The following is a 26,544-nucleotide window of genomic DNA, read 5'->3' as shown; positions in this document are numbered from 1 at the left end:
CATGCCAACATCTCTATTTTTAGTTCTATTGGTACGAATTAATGACTTTTTGCACTATTTCAATTACAACTCTTTAATATTAATTGATTTTCAAGTTGCAAAGCACACAGTCTGGTAAAACAGTATTAAATATTAAAATTGATTTTTTTTTTATCACACATGAAGTTAATTCGTAATTCAGACCCAATCAAGGGTGTACGGAGACTTACTTTGCGGTCTCAGGGTGTGGGGAATACAACACAGGGTAAATCTATTTACACCCTTGATTGGACCTGAATAACCTTTAATCCGTTTACAGTATTTTTGCATTGCAACAAGACACCGATGATAACGTTGAAAGATTGCGCGAGGTTATCTTGGTCAATTGTTTTCGCTCCAAAACACAAAATTAATTACTTCAAAGAACTCAGCATCAATTCTGACGGCAACAAAATTAACGTCTCATAAATTGTAAAAAAAATAGGTGTCAATTTTGATTCGGTACTGAACATGGATCACCAGGTTCGACACATCACAAAATCATGTCACCACCAACTACGAAACATTGGTCGCTTTCGACCCATAATATCAGAAAAACCCTGATATGTTTACTTGTGACCTATCGTTTAGACTACGGCAATGCTTTACTACAAATCATGTCACCACCAACTACGAAACATTGGTCGCTTTCGATCCATAATATAAGAAAAACCCTGATATGTTTTCTTGTGACCTATCGTTTAGACTACGGCAATGCTTTACTACACGGTTTATGTATCAGTTCCTTGTCAAGATTTCAAAGGATTCCAAACACAGCTGCGAGGAATATAACGCGTACTAGGAAACATGACCACATATCACCTGGGTTGGTCAAGTTACACGCACTTCCAATCGAGCAGCGAATTCAATACAAACTGATTCTACAGACTTTTAAAAGCCTTACACTGAGCATCGCCATTGTTTATACAAAAACTTATCCAGGTCTACAAGCCAAAAACGTCTGTGCGCACAAAGAGCTCTATGTCCTTGTTCAGTCGCGTGCGGGGACTAGGTCGTATGGTGACAGGCGGTTCGACGTGGCCAGTTCTACATTTTGGAACAGCCGTCCCCAAAATCTTAGAAGAGAGGGAAATTTTATTCGTTTTAAAAAAATATTGAACACTTATCTTTTTTAGCAAGGCTTATCCAGACTATTCTTAAGTATTTACGCATTTTAAACTTTTTTGAATTGTGTACGGAGATAATTGTGTACGGAGATAGTACAGCATTGATTTTTATATTGAAACAAAAATTAGTTTTATATATGTACTATGTAGTTTTTTATTAAGTGTATTTAGGTTTATTATTTATGTTCTTATCTTTTATGCCAATAACTTTTATATGTACAGCGCTGTGGAATAATTTGATATAAATTATATATGGCTGTTTTTTATATAATAAGAAATGTATATGATAATAATAACTAGACGCTCGCTGCGAGCAACAAGAGGTCTTCCGTTAAAATACACCTCACGCTATTTCGATACTTATTCTTTTCGATCATTTCTAAACACTTCTTCAAATTCCATTGAACCGTCTAAAAGGATTTAAAAAGACACATATTTAAAGCTGATGCACTGCGATTTAAATAGCCAGTTAGAAGGTTCAATACCGCTTAGAGTTCTAAAATCGGTGGTTACTGTAAAAGTTAGCTATGCATGACTGACTTAAGACGTAAACATCTCGGGGAGTACGTGTCACAAGTAGAGTCACAGAAATTCCGAATTAAACACCACCACATCACCCCCCCCCTTCCAAAAAAAAATAATAATAAAGGAGTACCACTCTTATCCACAAAATAGCATAAATTTCGTGCAGACAAAGTGTTATAAAGATATACACTGGCAATTTCGCATCCTTTCGATCACGGTCTCGTTCATAAGTGGACTCAGTTATAGAAAAAGATACATATTGCGTGGTTTCCTGGCGGTACAGAAGATAGCGAGCATAGTTGCAGCATCCAAATACAATATCAAAGTAAGGAGCGTTTACGACACTTTTCCTTTATATCTTATATACTATCCCCACATTTTTATTGGATTTTAAAAACGACCACGTCTTGCATCCATTATCCGTGCTCGAACTACTATAAAGTGAGCGCTGCGCAATACCGGTATTCCTAAACAGAAAGTTCGATCTGGGGAAAAGTAGTTTATAAGCATGGGTATTTCTTTGAAGTCTCTAACTCAAAAAGATAAGTTACATATAACTTTTTTATGTATTGTTAGTGTGAAATCGATTGCATAGTCAATGAAATTTTAACCTCTTTTCTTATTTGGTTTGAAACTAATGGAGGATATGTTATCTCATCTCATTTACGCGATTCACACGGTTAATAATTTGCTTTCATTCTGCCCACATCGTTTTATTGGCGGTACATAGTCGTCTTCACATTTCAGTTGAAACAGAGACATAAATAAAACTGTTATTTATGTCGCTTGATGTTTTATGTGATGTGCTAATTGATTGACCTTTTGTATACGTAATATAATATATATGGCTTTTACGGCCTTGGGTCCTATGCCAGTATATTTCTAATGATTTTCATTTGGACATCGTATACTGTCATTTGTTGTAGGAACATGGAAGATCAACGTGTAGAGAATATGGAGATTGATGAACATAGTTATAGCTGAGAGGTATATATCATAAAAATAAGCTAAATATTATTAGTGCAAACATTGGTTTAACAATTTATTGATAACTACATGTAAATAATTCAATTGGTAGATCAGAACACTAGTATAGATATTCACAGGGGCCTTCATCATTCCAGGTCTCATCTGTCATCATATTTCATCCATCCTCTTACAGGACTCCTTTTTTTAAATATCTTTTTAAAGTTGACAAATTAAAATGTTACATGTGAAACTTGTAAAAAGATTTTAATGTGCTTGATGATGTTTCAGTTATAAAAATGTCTTTGTTCCTTTTTTCATGAGGAGTAGTCTCATTATGCATGAAGACACAATAAAACTTAATACTAATCTCAGGATGCCTGTTCCTCTTCTCATGAGAAGTAGTCTCATTATTACACGCAAACAAAATATATCTTAGTACTAGTCTCAGGATGCATGTTCCTCTTCTCATGGGGAGTAGTCTCATTATTACACGCAAACAAAATATAACTTCGTACCAATCTCAGGATGCCTGTTCCTCTTCTTCATGAGGAGTAGTCTCATTATTACGAGCAAACAAAATATATACTTATTGCTAATCTCAGGATGCCTGATAATCAAGATTTTTAAGTTGACTAAATGAAAGTTATCAAAAAAATTGAGAAAATAGTTAAGGTCTTTTAAGTAATTTCTGGGCAACAGGCTATTTTGAGATGTTGATATGTTATATATTCCCTCAAGCATAATAATGAAGAAGTCATTGATTTGATAAGAGAGATGTTTGGTTTAGGAATTATTGAAAGAGGAGCTCGAGGAGGAGGATAAAGATAGAAGTGAAATGTGGAATGAAACATGGTATAAACTACTAATATCTATCAATATAGATGATGTAGTCACCTGGACTTAGCAATAATGTGTACATATTTGCATATTCAATTTATTATACATTTATACAATAATTTTTATTCTGGTATCAATGTATTTTGTAAATTGTTGCATTATTTACAAGCCTTTTCATTGCATTTTATCATCATTAACATTTTAAATGTAGAGTCATTTAGCCTGCATCTATCTGGTCTGAAGATCAGAAATTAAATAAGCACAGTATGTGAACTTTTTTCTAATGCGCCTAAAAGCAAGGACTGTTGATTAGCAAACTCATTGTATCGAGACTGGACATGAATTTAAACATGCCCAAGGGCAAAAAAGGAATACTGGCCAACTTTAAGACTGAACCTTATTCACTAAATATAAGATCCAATGAATAATGAATTCAACCTATTGAAATTTGCCATTGTAATCATAAAAGTAATCAAAAATTAATCATGATTACAGGACTTTTTCACAGAGTAATCGATTAAATTACGATTACTTGTAATCAGAAAAATGGATGATTGCTGATTATTCATGATTACCCACAACCTGTAATCGATTACAGCTGATTACGATTACTGACTATGATTACCCCATCCCTGTAGTTGATGTATACTTATTCATGTTCAGGCAACACATGTACATGTATTTCCTTATGTATATTATTTTTAGAATGGCTACCCAGGAAAATGGATTTCCACACCATTTTATGGAGGCAGTAGCTTCATTTGTATTTTACTACAACTCATGGTGCTTCTTACAGGTAGGAAGCTTATTAATGTTAATATGTATATCTTTTCCTCAATGTGTTTTAAAATTAAGATAATATATTTTGATGTTGATATTATTTTAGATTTGATTTAGTAAACTTATTGGGAGAATGGATCTTATAACCATTATTTACTATCACAATTTCTGTTTGCTTAAGGGTTGTGTGTCATACAATATTCGCAGATGCTAAGATAGACCGGGCATTACATATTCTCTGTGTGAGTGCAATACATGAACTGCAATTACACAATCTAATTGAAATTAGACGTTCTGAATCCGCTACCGCTTCTCAAACATCTAACAACATCCCATGTAGGGTCCCGTCAGTGTGACCTCTTAAATACCGTATAACGGGTATTTTCTGCGGTTGTTTATTTTCTGCGGTATTTTGCGGAGAAGAAAAATCCGCAAAAATTCAAAACGCAAAATATTCTTTAAAAAAATCACTAATTTTGACACTATTTAAAATACAAGCTATAATTTTCAAACGTGATCAGTCCGTTATTATGGGGCTCTGCGTCGTATTTCACACCTAATTATCTCATGTTACCTGTGTGATATCAATTATAACTGAACAGATATATGGACTGTGTGTTTAGTCGAGTATGAAATAAAAATGATCTAAGAAAAGTTCACAAGCAGTATTTAGTAGACTTGTAAAACATTTGAGAGTTGGTTCTCATTCACCGTGAACGCGGTAAGGATATGTAAAGCGCGGAAGTATTCTTCCAAATCCTAACAGACAGTTATCGGCAAGTTTATCCCCTAGATCGATCCAAGAGTGTAACACAATGGATAAATTTACAACGCCAAATTCGAGCAAAAAACGTGGTTCATATTCGACCTATTCACCCAGGGACCGAGCCATAATCGGGATCTGCGCCGCTGAACATGGACCTGCCGCAGCTAAGAGAAAATTCAAAGCCGATAATTCAGAATTAAAAGAGTCCACAACAAGATATTTTAGAGATTCATATAAACGCGACCTTACAAACAGAAAAAGAAAATAAGACTTTGAAATAAAAAATTGAAATTGAAATAAAAACGCTACAATATTGTAAGGTTCTCTAGTTTACGTTCCCTAAGGCAAATCCGGTAAACATATGTATTTTTTGCGGTCTAATGTAACCGCAGAAATTGAAAACGCAGAATATAATTTGATACTTTTTAGGGGTTAAACCGCAAAAATTTCAAGCCGCAGAAAATACCTGTTATACGGTAAGAATAAACATTTCAAAATTATCCAATCAGCTTCGTGTTTCCTAAAATCAAATCGGTTGAAGTTTCAAAATAGCGTCCGAAGAAGTTACTCAATGTTAAAAAGCTTAAACAAGAACAGAAAGAGATATTATAGTGTATTGTGGATGGCAAGGACTGTTTGGCCGTGTTACCAACAGGCTACGCGAAGAGTTTACCTTATCAAATTGTTGCGACTCCACAACAGAGAACGGTGGAAAGAGAGCCAAAGAAGATCATCGTTTGCTGTCCATTAATTTTCCTCATGAAAGACCAAGTGGAAATGCTTTTAAAAATACCAAACAGCTAGTGGAAGTAGATCAGGATATTTGCCGTGCCGGTCGGGATAGAAATCGTGCTCTTGCTTTACTCGTTAACAATTCATACCACTTAAGAAAAGTAGAGCAGGAGGTAAAGGATGTTTACAATTCACAAACTTGTAGAAGAAAAATGTTGAAACCTTTTGTGAAGGAAAGTGAACTTACAATAACAGATCCACACCACATGTGTTGTGACAGATGTATGCTGTTGTGCAAATGTGATGACTGTCATAAAGATACATTTGCTCTTGAAAAAATGATAAAAGATGAACCATCAGTCTTAGACAGTGACACAGACAGTGATTCTACTGAAGTTTATGATGATACTGAACATTTGATTGAATCAGACACAGATATTGATTACTCAATTATGCATGCCTTTAAATTTAAACATTATCAAATAAAACTAGTTCATGAATGTAAATGTTCATCTTCATGCTTTCTGGTGCTTTAAGCTACATACAGAGCTCACAAGTATGTGTCATGTAAACAAGGTTCGTGTCCAATTTTTGTTTACTCAGGTTCAATATTCCAATATTGTCAAGCTGATTCCTTTATCTTCTAATATCATAGATAAACAGTTCATAACGTTTAACATAAACATTTTAGGTCTAGAATTGGAATTGTTCACTTCAACATTACATAAAAAAAGGCTTTGTTATCATGGCAAATATTTGTAAGTTTTTTAACTCTACAAATGGCACTCAAACGTTGCTGCCTAATTAGAATGCCCCATTGAAGTATTTTAAACATTAAAACCGAAAAAGCATTTATGACTAAATCTTTAATCTTTGTGAAGTGTTAGTGTTGATCTTAATCAATAAAAAATAATTGTACAATTCAATAATATTCAAGATTTACAAATCCACCTTGATCTATGTCTGACGTGCTTCTGATTTGGAATATATCACTTACTATTTTTTGAACGCTTTTTTTTATTCACAGGGCGAAAAACCATCTTTAAGCAAGTCCTTAAAGGTGGCTTAAAGGTGACTTAAAGGAGCTTAAAGGCTATACAACCTTTAAGCCGCCTTTAAGTCACCTTTAAGCAAGTGCTTATAGGTCCTTAATGTCCAAACTTCTTTAAGCTACCTTTAAGCCACCTTTAAGCCACCTTTAAGCATCTTTAAGTGGCATTTACGCTCTCTTTACACTGCCTTTACACTGTCTTTAAGTGGCCTTTAAGTCAATATTGATCAAGCTGAACAATAAAAACATATATTAAATGCAAAAGCTCTTTTATAGAGATGGGAGGGGGTCATCCGAGTGATAATATAATTTCCAAGGAAGGGGGGGGGGGTTCCAGGCGGTTTTAATCGTCGCTCCATTAAACACAGATCGCTATCATCAGCACCGCTCCGATGGACACAGATTGCCGTTATAAAATTCTTTATAATTTTTTGGGGGTTTCAAAATTATTTTAGGGATGAGCGCAGTCTCTGTATCTTAATATGTGCATAAAACTAATTAAAGTATGTTTGTTTCCTATTATAAATTGATCGGTGAAAAAAATCTCTCTCTCTCTCTCTCTCTCTCTCTCTCTCTCAGTTCATCTGGTTATTAAACAAAATAAAGATAATGAACCAAAAATGCATGATTTAATTTGTTAATCGGTTTAAGGTTTGTATTTTTTTTTTTCAATTTTCATTATTTCTAACCCTAGATATGCTAGATACATGTTAAAGATGAAAAGACTCTCAACTGCCTATGTTATATCGGGCAGGATATTACTGCTTTGTTTGTCTAGACATAGTTTTGTTCGTTTGTGTATATCTAATTAGAGTCTATTGTTTGTCCAACTTAAGAAAACCCCTGGAACTAACACAGAATATACAAGATATACACAACAGTTGTGTCGTGTGCCCAGGTGCATGTTTGTGTATATCTAATTAAAGTCTATTGTTTGTCCAACTTAAGAAAACCCCTGGAACTAACACAGAATATACAAGATATACACAACAGGTGTGTCGTGTGCCCAGGTGCACGTCAGGGTTTCTAAAGGCGTTGAATCTTAGTATGTACGAGTATACGATAAGTCTAGTGAATAAAAGTTAATTTACATTTGTAATTCATTTTCAAAGTATTATTTCCTAGCTCTGGGTTTCAAATATGTTACGTCTACAAATTAACGATACATGTATGTAAGAGTAAAATCTTGAGGCTAATTAATTAATGTACCGGTGATCATAAATAGGGGTTGATTATTTAAATATATGTATAAGGGTAAATATGTCAAATATACCCGGCCTGGCACATCATACAATTGTATGTACAAGTCATTTGCAATTGCCACATGCAGTAAATACGTCACCGGTAATTGGTAATTTTGTTCGTTATAGAATTGATAGTTTAAAAATCATGTACATACAATTACATGTAAATATTTAAACATATTGGAACGGCGCCGCGATCATGAAAACCGGGAAATTGCGGGAAATTGAACAAATACCCTAATAGTATCAATGCATTTAATAAAAGAAATGATTTCATTTTCTTTCTTACATTTTTATAGCTATAAATTAGATGAATTACGTATATCTACTCTGTTTAAATTTATTAACTAAGAAAGCCTACTATAGTGAACCTAACGGTTTCCATTTAGGTATAATATATTTTTGTTCACTGAAGACCAAGTTCCGTATTTCATTCTAAATACATGCATGCATGTAATTTATAAATTAGATATAATTGATTGTTACAAACTGAATGGTTTGTCAAAATCTTTTCAAGTAAACACATTCAATACAGTGATTCAATATCCACTGATATATAGAATATAAAAACCCTTAGAAATATTTAAGTTGCCGTGGCGCAGAGGATGTGTGGTGATGCTAGTAAACTAAGGGTCCCGGGTTCAATTCTCACCGCGGCCGGTTTTTTTTTTGGTGTTTTTTTTTCATTTTTCTTTCTAGAACAAAAACCGTTTTAATACCTTTTCTTTCATAAAGTTAATACATTTTGTTGGAAATTAAGCACAATATTGAATTAATTTTTTTTTTAATGGCTTAAAGGTGGCTTAAAGGTAGCTTAAAGGTGGCTTAAAGACGTTTGGACATTAAGGACCTATAAGTTGTCCTTAAAGGTGGCTTAAAGGTGGCTTAAAGATAGTCTTTAAGCTGCCTTTAAGCCATCTTTACGCTTTCTTTAAGCCACCTTTAAGCAATACATATAGCTTAAAGGTAGCTTAAAGGTGGCTTAAAGATCGTCTTTAAGCTACCTTTAAACACCTTTAAGCTATCTTTAAGGAGGACTTAAAGATTGTCATTCATCCTGTGATTTACAATGTATCGTTAAATTTAACCACTTGAAGATGAAGAAACTTTTCTAGCATATACGTAAAACAGTTCTTGTCATATATATGTAAGACGCGAATCGTGTGCTTTAGATAACCGTTGACCGCTTGGAAGTCCAGGCGCTACTATTTCTTCGGCTATTTTGAGATGTTGCTATGATTTATAATCCCTCAAGGATAATAATGAAAAAGTCATTTATTTGACAAGAGTGATGTTTGGTGTAGGAGTTATTGAAAGAGGAGCTCGAGGAGGAGGATTAAGATAGAAGTGAAATGTGGAATGAAACATGGTATAAACTACTAATATCTATCAATATAGATGATGTAGTCACCTGGACTTAGCATTAATGTGTACATATTTGCATATTCAATTGATTATACATAGCACTGAATTAAGAACAAAAAAAATCATAATGAAATTTTTTCAGTAAATTTTGTTTTGCATGTTTTGTTACTAGTATTATAAGTAACATAATTATATGCAAAATTGTATCGATATTTTTAGAAAAAAGAACTATGAAGATGAATTCGCTCTTCTAATAGAAAGGAGATTTGTTGTTGGTTTGGGTGCTTTCATTGGTCTCATCAAAAGGACAACATGTGAGCAGTGTGGGAAGCCCATCGACCCATCAACAGTTCTCGAAGGAGAAAAGATACCAGCAGGAGTGAAGTACAAATTCCTTTTGCTGTGTAAGATTACATGATAATTCATACTGATAAGATTATAATATCACATTTATTGAATTTGAAAGTCCTATCCATTATTTATATTTGTTGTCCACCATACATGTAACATGCACATACACAATATATGTAACTAACTTATTCAAATTAGGAAGATGTCAACCAATGAAAGAAAGCTATTAAGCATTTTCAAATATTGACCAATCAGATGAACGCATAATTTGGGATTATTTACCCGCTCGGCGTCAAATTTGAAAAACATTTCGAAGAGACCGATCCACGCAATGTATTTTATCAATTTTGAATACTTGTAAATTTAACAGTCAATTTTAAAGTGAAAATTACTGAATAAGACCTTTCTAAGTCATCATCTCGCCTTTTATGTGGCATTAGAAACTATCAACGTTAGACCATCTCTACCCAGTTGAATTTTTCCGTTTAGACTGAACGTTTTCTCGTTTTCAAAATGGCGGACCAACATCATCTGCGTTATTTTCTGGACATACCACAATGGTACTTTCTGTTTGAGGAGGAGAACGCCAGGTACAACACATACATTTTGGTATGTAACGGCGCTGTGGAACAAGTCATGTTCTATAAAGCGATGGACTGTTCACCCTTTTGCATGGTGTGCATCTTTTGTGATAGCATTGAACCCGTTTGTGTGTGTGCACACGCAACACACAGATTCGATTAAACTTTTGTTCATACACAACCCTCCACCGATGATGCTGGGCAGCCCCACTACACCGGCGACGGCAAACCAATTCATCAATATGACGTCTTCATCAAATCCTGTACAACAACCAAAAACCACATCGGCGTCTAGGTCAAATTTGCCAGGTATGTACTCATGGCAAAACCCACAAGTTTATTACGATTTTTAGACCAAGAATAGAGTAAATAATGGTAATATGTATTAGTAATAACGTGAAATTTATTGCGATATTTGACCTATATTTCAATAACATGTTATAATAATTTAGTTCAAACACTTTAACTATTAAAACATAGCAATAGGCCAAGGCTAAAACTCAATTCATTCCATATGAAACACCCCCCCCCCCTCCACAAAAAGCCCCCACAACATTCCATACAAATATCACCTGTTACATCTATTAAAGATATGTAATCATAATATCATCATATGCATTCAGCATACCCACCATTAAAAATTGACTAGAAATTTAAATGAGATTGACTAATCAAAATATTAAATTCTAAAAAATTGCCATTTTCAAGATGATGATTAAATGACCATATACTAATGTATATATCATCATCAAAAAAATTCTGATAAACGATTGTAACACTTTGTTAGTTGTTTTTTTAAATAGAAATATTAAATTTCAAATTCAAATATCGAGGATCAAGTTCATTTAAGAATTCAATCCTTGTAAAAATGAAGGGAAAAAGGAGGGGGGGGGGGGGGGGGGTATTGTATATACAACTGAATCTGATATATATGTTGCATATACTTAGAACACGTCAGGTCTTAGAGGTCAAAGGTCAAAAATAAGGGAGGGGGATATTGATTGAAATAGCTAATTGAGTATATAAATGAATCTGATATGCATATGTTAAATATACTTGTAACACATCAGTGCTTAAAGGTCAAGGTCAGGTCAAAGGTGAAGGTCAGGTCAAAATCAAACCTAAAAATAAGGGGGGGGATGGGTGCAGCCAAAATTGGGAGGGGGGGTTTCAAAGTTTTACATAGGTATATATAGAGTAGATCTTTAAAAAAACTTAAACCAGAAAAGCTGAAAATTGTTTGGAAGCATCCTCATGTAGTGTAGATTTAAAGTTGTGAAAATCTTGGGGGTAGGGTGGGGTGCTATGGAGGGTCGAAGTTTTACATTAATTTATATAGATTATTCTTTAAAAATCTTTCTAAAAAACTAATCAGTCAGGAAAGCCAAAACTTGTGGAAGTATCGTAAGGTAGTGTAGATTTAAAGTTGAAAGAAATCATGATCCCTGGGGGTAGGGTGGGGCCACATTGGAAAGGGGGGTGTTAAAGTTTTACATAGGAATATATAGAGTTAATCTTTAAAAATCTACTTCTCAGAAACTAATCAGCAAGATGATTCTTTTTAAGAGTTCAGACTTACGCCCCCGGACAATTCTTCAGCCTCACAAGAAATTGTATCGTTAAGGATCTTTTTGAGAACTGCAATACTCAATATGTGATATGACTATAAAATCATCCTGTTAGATAAGGGACTAATGATTATAAACATGAGAATAGATTTTATTTATACAGGATCTGCATGTATTATTGTATATTGTCCAGATAGTTTGTATAATGACTCCATTAAGCTGATTTGATCATACATTCTGTTCCTCATGTAAGCGATGTGGCCCGTGGGCCTCTTGTTTGAATTCAGGAGTATACTGTCTTTTGTTTGATGACCTGATGCAACAACTTTACTATCTCTGTTAAGCATTTCTAAGTATTCATCTAATGCAATGTTATTGACACACTCATTAGAAAACAAAATGGTTATTGGTTAATTATAGCGTTATACGAGAAAGTAAACAGTAGCAAGGCATATTCGACAGAGTAGGCAAACAATATATACTGACAAATATTGGTTACGTTCATCTCTGTACATTTGTTATCACTTATTCTCACGTTCATGCAAAGACAAGATAAAAACAAAAAAAATGACACTGAACATGCTTTAATATCAAAACCTTATCGACAGAAAAAGGCTTCGAAAGAATATCCCCAACCCTATGTAAATAAAACAACTTACCACGTTTTGGTATCACAAACCGGAAGTTATGCTAAACACAGTAATATTAAAATCGGTACGCACATCATGAACGGAATATATAGTTCCAAAATAGTTACCTTTAATTTCCCGAGTTTCTCTGAGACTTGGTCTACCACATTTCTCATGGATGAATGTGTGGCAGCTTTGTTTTTCTCGTCTGCTTTAATAATTGACTCCACTTATCATAAGCATTTTCTACAGACGCCAGCGTTACTCTCTTGAGATCGAGGTCCGATTTTTTGGTTACTTTCCGAATACAATCCATCCTTTCTGAATTAAGTTTCGGTTTATTTTGATATTACTTGTGAATGTTATCAGTCCCATCAGCTGTCTTTTCGTACTGTACGAACGAAAATCCGCATATAACACAAGTTTTCGTCGGTGTCATGGACTGCGCCATTTATGTTTTTAATCGCTTTGAACACCTCGGTCATCTACGTATGTCGATAAAAAAAAGCCGGGAAGTTCCAAGAACTCATCCAATGAGTCGGAACAAGTAATTTCATTGGTTAACTGAAAGGTCACACTGACGTGACTATACATGGAATGTTGTTGGATATTTGAGAAGCGGAAGCGGATTCAGAACGTCTTGTTTCAATTAGATTGTGTAATTACACATATTCATATCACCAAATAAGTTAGGGACTTTATTTATAATGACACAGAGATTATAACTATCTTTTCTCTAAAGAAAAGCTCTATGCATTTTTCTTGCACTTACTTTCTTACTTTTCTGTATGAGCTTTTAGTTGATTAAACTTTTTTTATGTGAATTTATACAGATTAAAATATGATTATTTGATGACAGCCACTCATAAAATATTTGAACAGTACAGAAACCACATTGTCTGTCAATGTGTCCTTGTTCACTCTATGGATGATATCTGTGTGTTTTTAAGAATTCTTTGTGAATATTATTCAACATATATGTTACGTGCTATTTTCAGGTGCTTTTTTGGAACAATTTTCCCTAGGTATTAAATTTATAAACCTTGTTGTTTGATCCTCCCGACAATTTTACAAAATGCAACTTCAGTACAGGGTAATTAATTCTGATAATAATTTTAGTATTGATTTCGAAGTTTATAAAATTAAGTTGTATCATTGCTATGATGGTTTTGCTTTGATGGCCTTTGTGTTCTTTTAGGTCACCTGAGTAAACTCAAGTGATCTATTGCTATCCGTTTTCGTCCGTCGTCGTGCGTTAACAATTTACATTTTTTACTTCTTTTTAAAAACTACAAGGCTGATTGTTAAAATTTTTGGTGTGAGGCATCTCATCTCTATGGCAAGAAGAATCTAAATTGTGAAATTTATGGCTCTTCCATCCCCTAGGCACCACATGTGGGGCCAAATATGCCAAAAAAAAACCCAACAAATTTTCAAAAATCTTCTTTACTCCCACACATGTTAGGGAAAAAATGGTTGCATAGTTATGATGTCCATAAATCCTCTACCAAAATTGTGATATTTATGGCTTCTGGGTCATATGTTCAGGCTCTAGGGTGGGGCCAATACGGCCATATAGTAAAAACGTATTAAATCTTAGAAAATTTTGTTCTCTCCTCTCATATATATTTGTTAAAAACTAAATGAATGATTATGATGTCCATGAAGCCATCTACTGAAATTCATGAACCCTGGGTCAGGGGTTCAGGATCTAGGGTGGGGGGCAATATGGCCATATAGTAAAAATGTATTAAATCTAATTTTTAAGAAATCTTCTTTTCTACTTCTATATAAAGATGTTAAATCTAAATGCATGATTATGATGTATATGAAGCCCTCTATTAAAATTGTGAAATTCATGGCCCCTGGGTCAGGGGTTCAGGCTCTAGGGTTGGGCCAATATGGCCATATAGTAAAAATGTATTAAACCCTAGAATATCTTCTTCTCTCCTCCCATATATATTTGTAAAAGACTAAATGCATGATTATGATGTCAATGAAGCCCTCTACTAAATTTGTGAAATTCTTTAACCCTTTGTTGGGGGTTCAGGCTCTCGGGTGGGGCCATATAGTAAAAAATGTATTAAATTTAAGAAAATCTTCTTCTCTACTCCCATAATTATTTGTTAAATCTATATGCATGATTATGATGTCCATGAAGCCCTCTTTCAATATTGTAAAATTCATGGCCACTGGGTCAGGGGTTCAGGTTCTAGGGTGGGGCCAATATGCCCATATAGTAAAAATGTATAAAATCTTTAAAAAATCGTCTTCTCTACTCCCTTATATATCTGTAATAAACTAAATGCATGAACATGACGTTCATAAAGCCCTCTACTAAAATGTGAAATATGAATCCTGGGTCAGGGGGTCAGGCTCTAGGGTTGGGCCAATAAGGTCATATAGTAAAAATGCATTAAATATTAGAAAATCCTCTTCTCTACTTCAATATATATTTGTTATAAACTAAATGCCTGGTTATAATGTCCATGAAACCCTCTACTAATTTTGTGAAATTCTTGTCACCTATGTTAGGGGTTCAGACTCTAGAGCGGGGCCATTATGGCCATATAGTACTTAAAAAATCTTCATGTAGGCAAAAAACTGAATACATGGTTATGATGTCCACTAACCCCTCTACCTAAATTGTGAAATTCATGGCCCCTTGGTCAGGGATTTAGGACATAAGGGGGGGGGGGGGACATTATGGTGTAAATGCATATAATGTTTACTATTTTTCTTATATATTATCACACATCTGTATAAAAAACTGACTTATAATTTTATTTACCAGGAAGTCTTCTCCTGAAATTTTGATTTTCATGTCCCCTGGAGTAGGAGTTTTGACTCTAGGGCAGGGCCAAAAAGGGATGTATAGGTGTTAATGCATATAACGTTAAAAATTATCTTCTTTACTCCCACACATCTCAAAGGAAAACTGAATTCTTAACTTTGTAGACCAGATCTTTAAGTTTTTTGGCAGAAATTATAGGTTACATAGTTATGTTTGAAACATTTCAGACAGGAAGGCGCTTGTCATTACAAATTTCTAATTTTCCACTCCAGAATGAAACCTTATTAATTAAATGCATATATGAGACTCCTCGAAAAGATTGTGTATGGGTTATATGCTACTCAGGTGACCGTTAGGCCAAATGGCTTTTTGTTTTTGGTACACCGTGGTTTAGCTGTGCTATAACAGCTGCAGTGTATCCAGATAAATCATATTAAGTTAAACAACTGAAAAAAAATATTGACAAAAATATGGAAAAATGGTTTCTTTCCTTGCATATTTCAATAACACAAACCTTTTAAAGCACGATATTGAACTTAAAAACACAACTTCGAGGTGTCACCTTTCTCGTCGTTGTCGGAATGTTTTGCTAATAATGACGATACATCTAGATCCATCTCGGAGGTTAATGCGATCTCACATTTTGTCTTCTTGGGAGGATTCAAAACCTTCGATATACTTTCTTGAATAACGGCATTTGTACGTTTATTCTTCCTAACAGCCGATTCGGACCTTTGACCGATTCTGCTCACGATATCTTGCTCGTCGACGCCCGCTAGATACAGCTGAGTAGTACAGTTCCTTTTACCGGAATGATTTGTAAAATTCCCAACAAGTTCAACGTTTTTGATTATTTCTTTTATCAGACCCTTGATTTTGTTTATTCCAAGAACCTGCTTGCTGTACTTGATACCACTTGCCAAAGGTCGTCGGTAAAATGCACCCATGTGTCCGAGGTCCTCGATATATGCCACGATAAAGTCAGCTAGACATATTTCTCCGCTAAAAAACAAAATTCAATAGTGACGTTAAATACTGTATTTACGAATGCAAAAAAAATTCATATAGCTACTCTATTTCCATTATCCTAATAACGCGTAACCTTAACTAATATCTCGTGGAAAAATGCACATTATAAAGATATGCATTTTTAAAAACTTTATTTATATTTACAAAGTTTAACTCACTATTGAGGCAGCAGTGTTTGATATCCTTGTTTTGCAACTGAATATGTTTTAGGCCTTAAAAGTTTTTCATGATCGTCCATGAAAATGAATGTATTTCCCTCTCTCATTACAGCCTAAATCAAATTAAGGTCAGACGACACGTTCCTCAATTTTAGATAACTTTTTCCAGGAATTTGTTTATGGTTTACTACTACTTTGAAAAGCTATCTTGTAAAAAATTAGCGTACCTTACCAGGCATTTCTGCAAAATACTAGAATATGCAATGTCCTATATAATCTTCTTGAAAATACACTTGAACTGCTGATTTAAAAATAAATACATCTACAGCACAGCAAAATTCACTGAATTATAAGTTTATCTCCGTCGGGGCGGGGATTTGAACTCACGACCTCTAGAACCTATACGCTTCTGGCAGTGAGTGGCCGCGGTTCTAACCACTCGACCATGTACACATATAACCAAGTTCAAGTAAATTTTGATCATTTTTAAAGTAATTATAAAATTAATGTTTTTTTATTGGAACTCTTTATTACGAGGAGATACAAAAAAGATTCTCGAGGAACGTGTTCGCATTCTAATGATTTGTGTTCACCATACGCACGTAGCCCAAAAAGTTTACAGTTATAAAAAAACCCACTGGGTATTGTAACGCTTTAGAAGAATGTATACCAAACACGTTTTGGCTTCAATGTTGTCTTCTTCTTCTGGTAAAATTGGATCCGCCTGGCGAACTTTTGTTCCTAATCCCTTTGACAGCAGTTCTTTCATTCGCGCGTCTAAAACCCGCTGAAATACATCAAATCTGTGATCCTTTTCGTCTTCATACTGTGAATAATTTCATCTCTCAAGTAACGTAATAAACCACACACAATGTAGTATATCGAACCCGGTGGATATTCCGATCCATCTTGTTTTCTAACCTCCAAAACTAATCGTTGCATCCAGCAATTAAGAGTTTTACTCGTCATCTCAGTCAACAGTGGTACATTGACCCGCGAAATACGCCACTTGTTAAACGTCTCAATCGCCCACTCATTATTCTTGCGCGTGTATGAATTTGTTTGCGAGTCAATTAAAAGTTGAATTTTATCATCTGAACCTGACCAAGTCGTTCTTTTTATATTTTATCGTCAACTGCAGATTCGGAAGTGTTGGAATTTTGTGCGTTTACGGCAGGCTCCATTATTTGTAAACATCTCCTATATAAAAAATAACGTCCTGTCGAGTTCATTCTTCATTTTCGGTAGTTCACTTATTTGGGAAAACTAAGCTTCCATGAATATCTGATTTTCTACAGATAACGCACATTGTGACAGCAAAAAATCAATGTCGTTCTCAATAATTATCTGTCTGCTAACTGATTTGTACTCACTCGTGGTTCCCAAATCTAAAAGGTCTGATTGGTCAAATTTTAGCGGCGCCAATTTCATGTTAGATTACAGTTTTATTATCAAAACTGATGCAATAATTTGGATACGCAATAATACAAAACATTTAGAGTAACCTTTGAACTCGTGCATCTTCCGATACTCATCAAGGGTACTCTAAATATACTTGTACAACTACATAGATAAACATTGAAATCGTTTTTTAACATGCTTTAGAAAGACTGAATAGAGGAGAAATTCCAGATGCATATTTCAGATGGGTACAAGAAGTTGGGAGGTTTACCAGTGTGGCTGTCAATGTACGATTTGACTCACCTGGTAAATATAATATTATTATACTTTCATGTTAAATACTGAAATCTGATTGGTTAAGGCACAGTTTATATATAATCCGTTTTTTTTACCCTCAACATTAGCAACATACCTGGCAACGGGTAACGCAATGAATTGTTACATGCTCGTACGGTTTGCTGTAGAATTTATGGCATTTCTAAAGAAGTGATTTAAGTTTTCTTTAAAATTATGACATTCAGTATGATAAAATAAAAAGTGCCCTTTTGGGAGGGCAACAGTTGAAATTTACACCCCGAAAACCAATTGTCAACATGCGCTTTGCGTCGATTGATTGACAATGGTTTTCTCGGGTTGTCCATTGCAACCATTACCCTCCTAAACAGACACTATTTTAATATATAAATATAAAGAACTTTTATAGCAAAGGATGACAGGCAAAACTCATGTACCTCTCTTGTTGAGTCGGCTCGCGAAACGAGCGAGTCCTTGTTATCATAGCCGTTCCTGCGAAAATTTTGCACTACATTATTCATGCGCTAATGAAAAGAGTGCATTCATTAGCCTCTTTTGTTTGCGTGATTGCCAGTTTGAAATGGTTAAACAATCTGATCTTTTTTACACATATATTGTAAAAGTTGTTCTTGATGTTTAAAGAATAAAACAAATCAAAGTAGTTTTTGTTCAATGGCCGCCCATGAATTCGACAACTTACAAGGGGAAAACCTTGTTCCATATTGAGCGTAAAATCTGTTTTAAAAAAAAACCAGCTTGCAAAGCGAGAAGACACTTGCTGTCATCGGATCTCTTGGAGTGTGGATTTTGAGCACAAACGTGAATTGAAAATATGCGATATAATGCAAATAGTTCTTATTTCGTCGTCATTGAAATATATCGGTCCTTTTTCTCTATCCTACGATATTATGCATTGCCAGTCAGGCAGGCATTGCCATTCTATCACTGAAATGTCAACAGAATGTGTTGAATCAAAGTACTGACACGAATTGATGATTCAGGAATCAGACATTTATTGACCCTTCTTTGCTTTCAACACGCAGAATTTAAAATAATTCATGAATTAAGTATGGAAGTATATTATTATCGCGGGCTACAACATATCAACGACAAAAAAAATCATGAATCGTATATTTTTTTTTAATAACTAGGATATCTAAATATTATTATCATATAATTTGATATGATAAAGCTGGTCTCATAAAGGTGATATCTGACACAATGAGCCCTGTAGTCTTTGTTCACCTATGTATAATTTATTTACAAAAGACAGAATTTGTTAATATATTACTAACAATGCAATAAAAACAAATACATCAAAATAGTGACAACCCGTTCAGAGCAAGTCGACTCATAGGCTCTTCAGGCCTTTGATACTTATTTACTTTTTATTACGAAAGTGTGTGTAATATTATTTATCAGGTACTACCCTGTAAATCATAAATGATTGAAATTAAAATGACAAAGAAATGTTTCAGTTATAATGCTTTCAGGATTTTATGCAAGTAGATCAACAGCAGTATTTATGGATTCTGACAACAAGTCCATAATTCACATGGACGTGGGCGATTCCAAGGAAGTTGACAGGCACAGTTCTAAGGCTTCTATTTGACCACAGGCACCGGAATTTTTATCAATCAGTCGCTTAATAAGTCATATATCGAAAAATTCTACCCCTACTATATATAAAAACACAAAGTGTGCAACGCCATTTTGACCCCCTCGTCGATTCAGGCTTCGATTTGCCACATAAATCAGATATGCCTACCGGTTTGCGTGCAACATTGAGTTCAAATGTGATATTTTATGTATTAGATCATTCAGCGCGGAGTTGAAATTTCGTGACGTCAGCTGATGGCTTTCGAGCCTCGGGACGAAATTCAAAGTCTGCGTGAATTTTAGTTGATAACATTATCAATGCGTTGGATTTAAACTTAAGGACGAAATGTATAGTGAGAAATATCCCATTTGAACTCAATGTTACACGCAAACCGGTAGGCATATCTGATTTACGTGGCAAATCGAAGCCTGAATCGACGAGGGGGTCAAAATGGCGTTGCACACCTTGTGTATTTATATATAGTAGGGGTAGAATTTTTCGATATATGACTTATTTAACGACTGATTGATAAAAATTCAGGTGCCTGTGCTTTGACAGAGGACTACAACATCTAATCACTACCTCTCCTCTTGTTATAAGGGAAATTATTTCTGATGCTAGCAGAAACATAATTTCTTTGCTGAGTAGGTAAAAATCTATGTGACAGAAGATTAATTTTATAGATAGAATTCTACATACTTTTTCCGTCTTAATGACTCAATTATAAATGTATATGCAACTGCAGTAACTAGATAATGCCTAGCTGTTTTAAAGTGTTCTATATCACATTCTTAAATATTATTTTGATGTATTCAGGAAAACATTAGGAATATCAGCAAATTATGCTTAAACATAAAATAACATATGCCTGTAAACATAAAAGTAAATGAATGACTTGTACTAAGCATTGAGATTCCTCAGAGGATTACCTGCGCGTGTCTTTGCATATATTTCAAAAATGTTTTGAAATTTTACCAGCTATTACATATTTCCCCGGTAAACAGTAGGACACTACAGTTTTCATTATAGCCCTGAGGTTATGTTGAACTTTGTAATGCATCAAGTGCTAATATTAAAATCATATGTGGATTGACAATTGTGTACTAGTATATAACATTTTCAGTTCAACCTTTTTTTTTTCTATGAATTTTTTTTTGTAGAATCAGAACCATACAAGCACCTGCAGCACAGCCTAGTCATTTGACATAAGGTCAAAAAGCTTAACATCTCTTTCAGATATTGCCAAGACATCAGGATGCAGAGGACTGTTGCAATGTATACGGCCTATTTTGAATTATTTTTAGTGGTGCTGCAGTACTTGTAAAGTCAGTGTCGAGCATCTGTTGAAAAGATGGATGGGAATCCTGCACAATATCAACAATAAACATGTGTGGGCAAGTGGACGGTAAATATGATTTAGAATTTTCATTAATATAAATCATATAAGCAATAATTTTTAGCATTTTTATACCCCCGCTCCGAAGGAGAAGGGGTATACTGTTTTACCCTTGTGTGTCTGTCTGTCTGTCCGTCTGTATGTCCATCCGTAACAAAAATTTCTGTCGCATTTATCTCAGCAACTATTTATCGCAGATGCTTGAAATTTTTACACAGTGTTTGTTAAAGCATGCCATATCGTGGGATATATTTTTGTACCAATCAGACGTCAACTTCCTGTTAAATGACGACTTTGCTTATTTTTTAACTAAAATTTTCAAACAAAATTTCGTCAAAGATTTCTCAGCATCTATCTATCGCAGATGCTTGAAAATTTTACACAATATTTGTATAGGCAAGCCATATCGTGGGATATATTTTTGTACCAATCAGACGTCAACTTCCTGTTAAATGACGACTTTGTTTTTAGCAAAAATTTCAAACAAATTTTTGTTAAAGAATTCTCAGCAACTGTTTATCGCAGATGCTTTAAATGTATACACAGTATTTGTATAAGCATGCTATATCATGGGATGTATTTTTGTACCAATTGGACGTCAACTTCCTGTTAAATGAGTACTTTTTTTTTTTTTAGCCAAAATTTTCAAACAAATTTCCCTCAAAGATTTGTCAGCAGCTATTTATCGCAGATGCTTGAAATTTTAACACACTATTTGTTTAGGCATGCCATACTGTATGATATATTGTTGTACCAATTGGACGTCAACTTCCTGTGTAATGAGTACTTTGTTTATTTTTAGCCAAAATTTTCAAACAAATTTCCCTCAAAGATTACTCAGCAACAATTTATCGCAGATGCTTGAAATTTTAACACACTATTTGTTTTGGCATGCCATATTGTGGGATATATTTTGGTATCAATCGGACGTCAACTTCCTGTTAAATGAGTACTTTGTTTATTTTAGCCAAAATTTTCAAAGCAATTTTCCTCAAAGATTTCTCAGCAGCTATTTATCGCAGATGCTTGAAATTTTAACACACTATTTGTTTAGGCATGCCATATTGTGGGATATATTTCTGTACCAATCGGATGCCAGCTTTCTGTTAAATGTCGACTTTGCTTATTTTGCATATTCACATCAGAGCGGGGGTATCACTAGTGAGCATTGTCTCACAGATATCTTGTTTATCATGGTGTTTGTTTCTTACTTTATACACAAAATACATTTAAATATCTTTTTCTGACAACATTTGATTCAGTAAAGGATTGAAAACTTTGACAACAATAACGGCACTAAGTTTTACAATTAAATCAGTTTAGTTGTCGACTTTCTGAGGAAAATAAGGCTGTTTAACAGTTTGCTCCAAAGAGACTCGGTGGCTTTCACGAATATATGGTTAATTTGTTTTCTTAGCATTTAAAATTCAAAGTCATTAATAAAAAAATTATGTGTTAAGTGTGCACTTTCATGTAAGTCTGCATATATTTCCTTTCTTTTCCATGCTATGAAGTTTTATGCATATTTGTCATTGCTACATTTTATTGATCTTTCTTCTAGGATGTTAGTAAGAAATAGAGATTGGTGTGGGAGTAGAACTGTTGCCAAAAAAGGGCTGTTGAAAACTTTTTTAGCCATATACTCCTTCATTACTGTCCAATACAGAAATCGAATGGATATGACGCCTATTATATTAGGAACATGCTGGCTATCAAGGACCACAACAACCATTTTGGAAGGATGCCATTTGTTGGACAGGATGGAAAACTGTATGGTTAAGGCCAGGTATCTAGAAGGACCAAACAGTGGGTTGCATATGAAGAGAAAGCACCAAAAGATTTTAAATATATATTAGGTTAGAAACATTCAAGAGTTGTGATGAATAAATGATTAAATAAGAACTTTTATTTGTTTAAATGTTAAATAATTAAAAAAGCAATACCTATATCGAACTATCAATCAAAATACCAAAAATCAGTTTTATCAGTTTTGCTTTTTTGATTACATGTCATTAGTAATTCTGTCACATAAGATCGTTCATTTATAGTAAATCTTCTACCTGTGCTTTTCACTACATGTACTACAAATATTATATGAATATACACTGAAACCATATTTCGAGGTGAATGTATGCACCGTCACAGGCACGTAGCATCAGGGGGGGCCAGGGGGGCCTGCCCCCCCCCCCACTTTTTCTCGTAGCAACGAATTTTTTTAAAATATACATATTAAAAAAATGAATTATAATGGAGTTGCCCCCCCCCCCCCCCCCCACTTTTTTGGAAGTTAGTAAAAAATTGATATGAAAATTAGGAAATGAGTAGTCAAATTGAATCCCCCCCCCCCCCCACGGATTAGGAATTTCATGATTTGGAGAGAAAAAATTTTTGGTAGGGAAGAAATTTTTTTTGGAAGTATAGTTGAGTCAACCCCCCCCCCCCCCCCCCCCCCCGGATTAGGATTTTGAAGATTTTTGGAAACTTTAAATTTCCCTTTTTTTTTTTTCTTTTATGCTTGTCAAGATTTTTTGGATGGGTCTGGCCCCCCCACTTTCAAAAACGATGCTACGTGCCTGCGTCATATACAGTATATGAATGTACTTTAAAAATCTAAGTAGACTGTATATTTTACAAATTGACTTTCAATTTCTCAAATAATTATTACAAGATATAATTTTTTAGTACTTATGGCTGCTTGAATGAGAGCAACATGGCATTTTTGAAAGCAGGTTCATAAAGAGCAGACAATCCCTCTTTAATTAAAGATTCTATTGCCAAGAATCTTTCAGGGGAAAGAAATTTAGGATCACGAATCCTTTTAGCTAAGATGCAGAGCATAAAAAAACTAGGTGAGAATTAATGAATTAATTCAGTATTTATTCAGAGTCTTCAGAATTAGCAAAATGATAACCCGTCTATTGTCTGCTTGCCTCAGGAAAACGTCTTCTCACGACAAAGAAAACACAAGCAGGAGCTGGTATTCACCTTCCAGCTCCTAGTCGCCCATGTTGCCATATGACAAAGTTTCTGTAGGCCTGGTTTCTGAATGTTGACAGTTGAAAGGTAGGATCTTGGTAGGTCCGAAAACTCCAACTCAAAATGTTGGCAACCTCCAGTACATCATGCCTCAAGCATAAATTTCTAAATTTAGGTTTTGAGGTGATGCATGGAAATTGCCTACAACAGATGTTCATGCGGGGATAATAATAATTGCAAGTTTTTATATAGCGCTTTTAAATTGCAATGCAATATCTCAAAGCGCTTTTACAATTATTACCCCAGCAGACCTTAAAGCATTCCAGAGCCTTCTCATTGCGGCAGCCGTTAAGGCGCTCAGACACTCACATTCTGACAATATCTTTCACTGTCTATAGCCAGGTACCCATTTTACACTTGGGTGGAGTGAGGAAATACATTTAAAGTATCTTTCCCAAGGACACAACGTCGACCTGCCGCGGCCAGGATACGAACCACCACCTTTCGGTCATGAGTCCTTCACCTTGACCACTCGGCTACCGACGGGATCATCAAAACTTTGACATACCCCAAATAAACCCCACTGCACATTTGAATTAGAGTTTTCATTCCTTCCACTATCCTCAATCTGCCACTATAGAAAAAGTCTTACAAAATCTGGCTCATCAGCAATCTTGCATTTCATCTGTAATCGTAGTTTGTCAAAAGACAAACTGTCAACAATATTCTATAAAAAAAAGATGTAGATTTTAAAAAAAAATTACAAAACTTGTTTTATGTGTACCGCTTTTTAAAAAAAGTGAATTATCTTTACATTTCTTACCATCAATGAAACACTAAGCTCTTGGTCGTTGTTTTTAGGGCCAGCTGCCAAGTAAAGCTGTTGATTGCGAATGACTCCTTCGTTCTGTGACATATTGCGGCTGCTGGTCAAGGCATATGGATAATGTCGATGCTACAAAGTACAACAAAATATTATTCCCTCTCTATCTAGGAGTACCTCATCGTTGTTGGAGGGTGGACATCAGCAATTGGTGGCCAACACTCATAGAATATACATAAACATGCACTTACTTTGCTCACTGGCCTAGTTTGGTTAAACTTGTACTGGCAGTTTGTGTTCTTACAATTGGTGCATGGTCTCCGCTTGCACACACAACTTTTACACTTCCCCCTGTTATCACAAAGACAACAGCTCTACAAAAACAAAACGAGGTGTTTTAATTGGATTTTGTTTCCCTTGTTTAGCTGTATATGGGGTTATGTATTGTTAAATGTTATGATATAATTTCATTTTTCAATTTGGGGATTTTATCATTCATGAAATATGCATGTTTTGAAATGTTGTTCTTTATACTTCTTGAATTATAGATTTTGATATCCAAATAAAATCCACATGAACTCGTTTATGAATAAAACTTATCTTTTGGAATATATGATTTTCTTATGATTTTTAAATTAAAAAGATATTGGGCCTTGCATTGTTTTAAATTGTTAATATTTCAACAGTGGTATAATCTTCTAATATAGATAGATAGATAGATAGAAAGATATATAGATATACTATTAAGTTATCCTTTATGCCCACCGGTCACTATTGATATTTGGGCTATCTGATAAGAATTTTAACGCTGTTCTGTTGTTTTGTTTGATAATAATGTTTGTAATGAATTACACGGCAGAAATCTTATCTAAAACCCGTAAAAGGTACTATGGTCGCAGTACCTTTTTATTTGGCTGGCCCTTACATGCGTTATATAGAAAACGTAGGTTTATTTATGTTCTTGGAGAAATGTGTAATTAGGTCCAGTGATGAGCCTGTCGACGCTGGGTCAGAAATCTAAATAAAATGCTACTACTGACCACGGTGCATCAGAATATTAGTATTCACTTGATCTCATTTAATTATTAGGAGGAGAATGTTGCTGCATAGTCTCCGAGCATATAAGATGAGGGTGCGAGAAACAAGTTGAAGTGTATAGACGGTATCTTCTAATATTTTATATGTAATATTCTGATAAAATATACAATGATATCCTTATTACTATTTCGAAATAGTATACCCAACCCAACAAAGTTGCGAGGGGTATACTGTTTTAGATAAGACCCTTCGTAAGATTCTTTGTATTTGATTAAGAAGTATATATCCTTAAATAACCAGATGTGGAGTTATCTTTTGTTAGTGTGGATTTGAAAATCTCTCAATCTCAATGAAAATATTTTCTGGATAGGCTACCAACTGGAATAACGAGCTTTAGATTCCATTTGTTACCTGTATTGTAATAAAAAATCATCTACAAAATATTTTATATATGCTGTGATAAATTGATTTTATTCATAAACTTGTTTTTGT

At 34.5% G+C, this 26,544-nt stretch overlaps 1 long non-coding RNA gene across 2 annotated transcripts in view; it reads left to right on the top strand.

Moving 5' to 3' along the window:
• Positions 1 to 25,581, top strand: part of LOC105319922 (uncharacterized) — a 30,546-nt gene extending 4,965 nt beyond the window's left edge. Inside the window, exons 2-9 of one of the 2 annotated variants that reach the window (XR_010713450.1) lie at positions 2,597 to 2,657; positions 4,182 to 4,272; positions 9,634 to 9,818; positions 9,964 to 10,655; positions 21,056 to 21,224; positions 22,777 to 23,071; positions 23,898 to 24,064; positions 24,151 to 25,581. This is a non-coding gene — a long non-coding RNA (uncharacterized lncRNA). Of the gene's footprint in view, positions 1 to 1,809; positions 2,658 to 4,181; positions 4,273 to 9,633; positions 9,819 to 9,963; positions 10,656 to 21,055; positions 21,225 to 22,776; positions 23,072 to 23,897; positions 24,065 to 24,150 lie in introns of those variants that run through there. The other variant, XR_010713447.1, reaches the window with a different exon arrangement.
• The last annotated feature ends 963 nt before the right edge of the window (positions 25,582 to 26,544 follow it).

Source organism: Magallana gigas, chromosome 1, assembly GCF_963853765.1.
Source record: "Magallana gigas chromosome 1, xbMagGiga1.1, whole genome shotgun sequence".
Lineage (NCBI taxonomy): Eukaryota > Metazoa > Mollusca > Bivalvia > Ostreida > Ostreidae > Magallana > Magallana gigas.
This window is presented reverse-complemented; position numbering and strand designations above follow the sequence as displayed.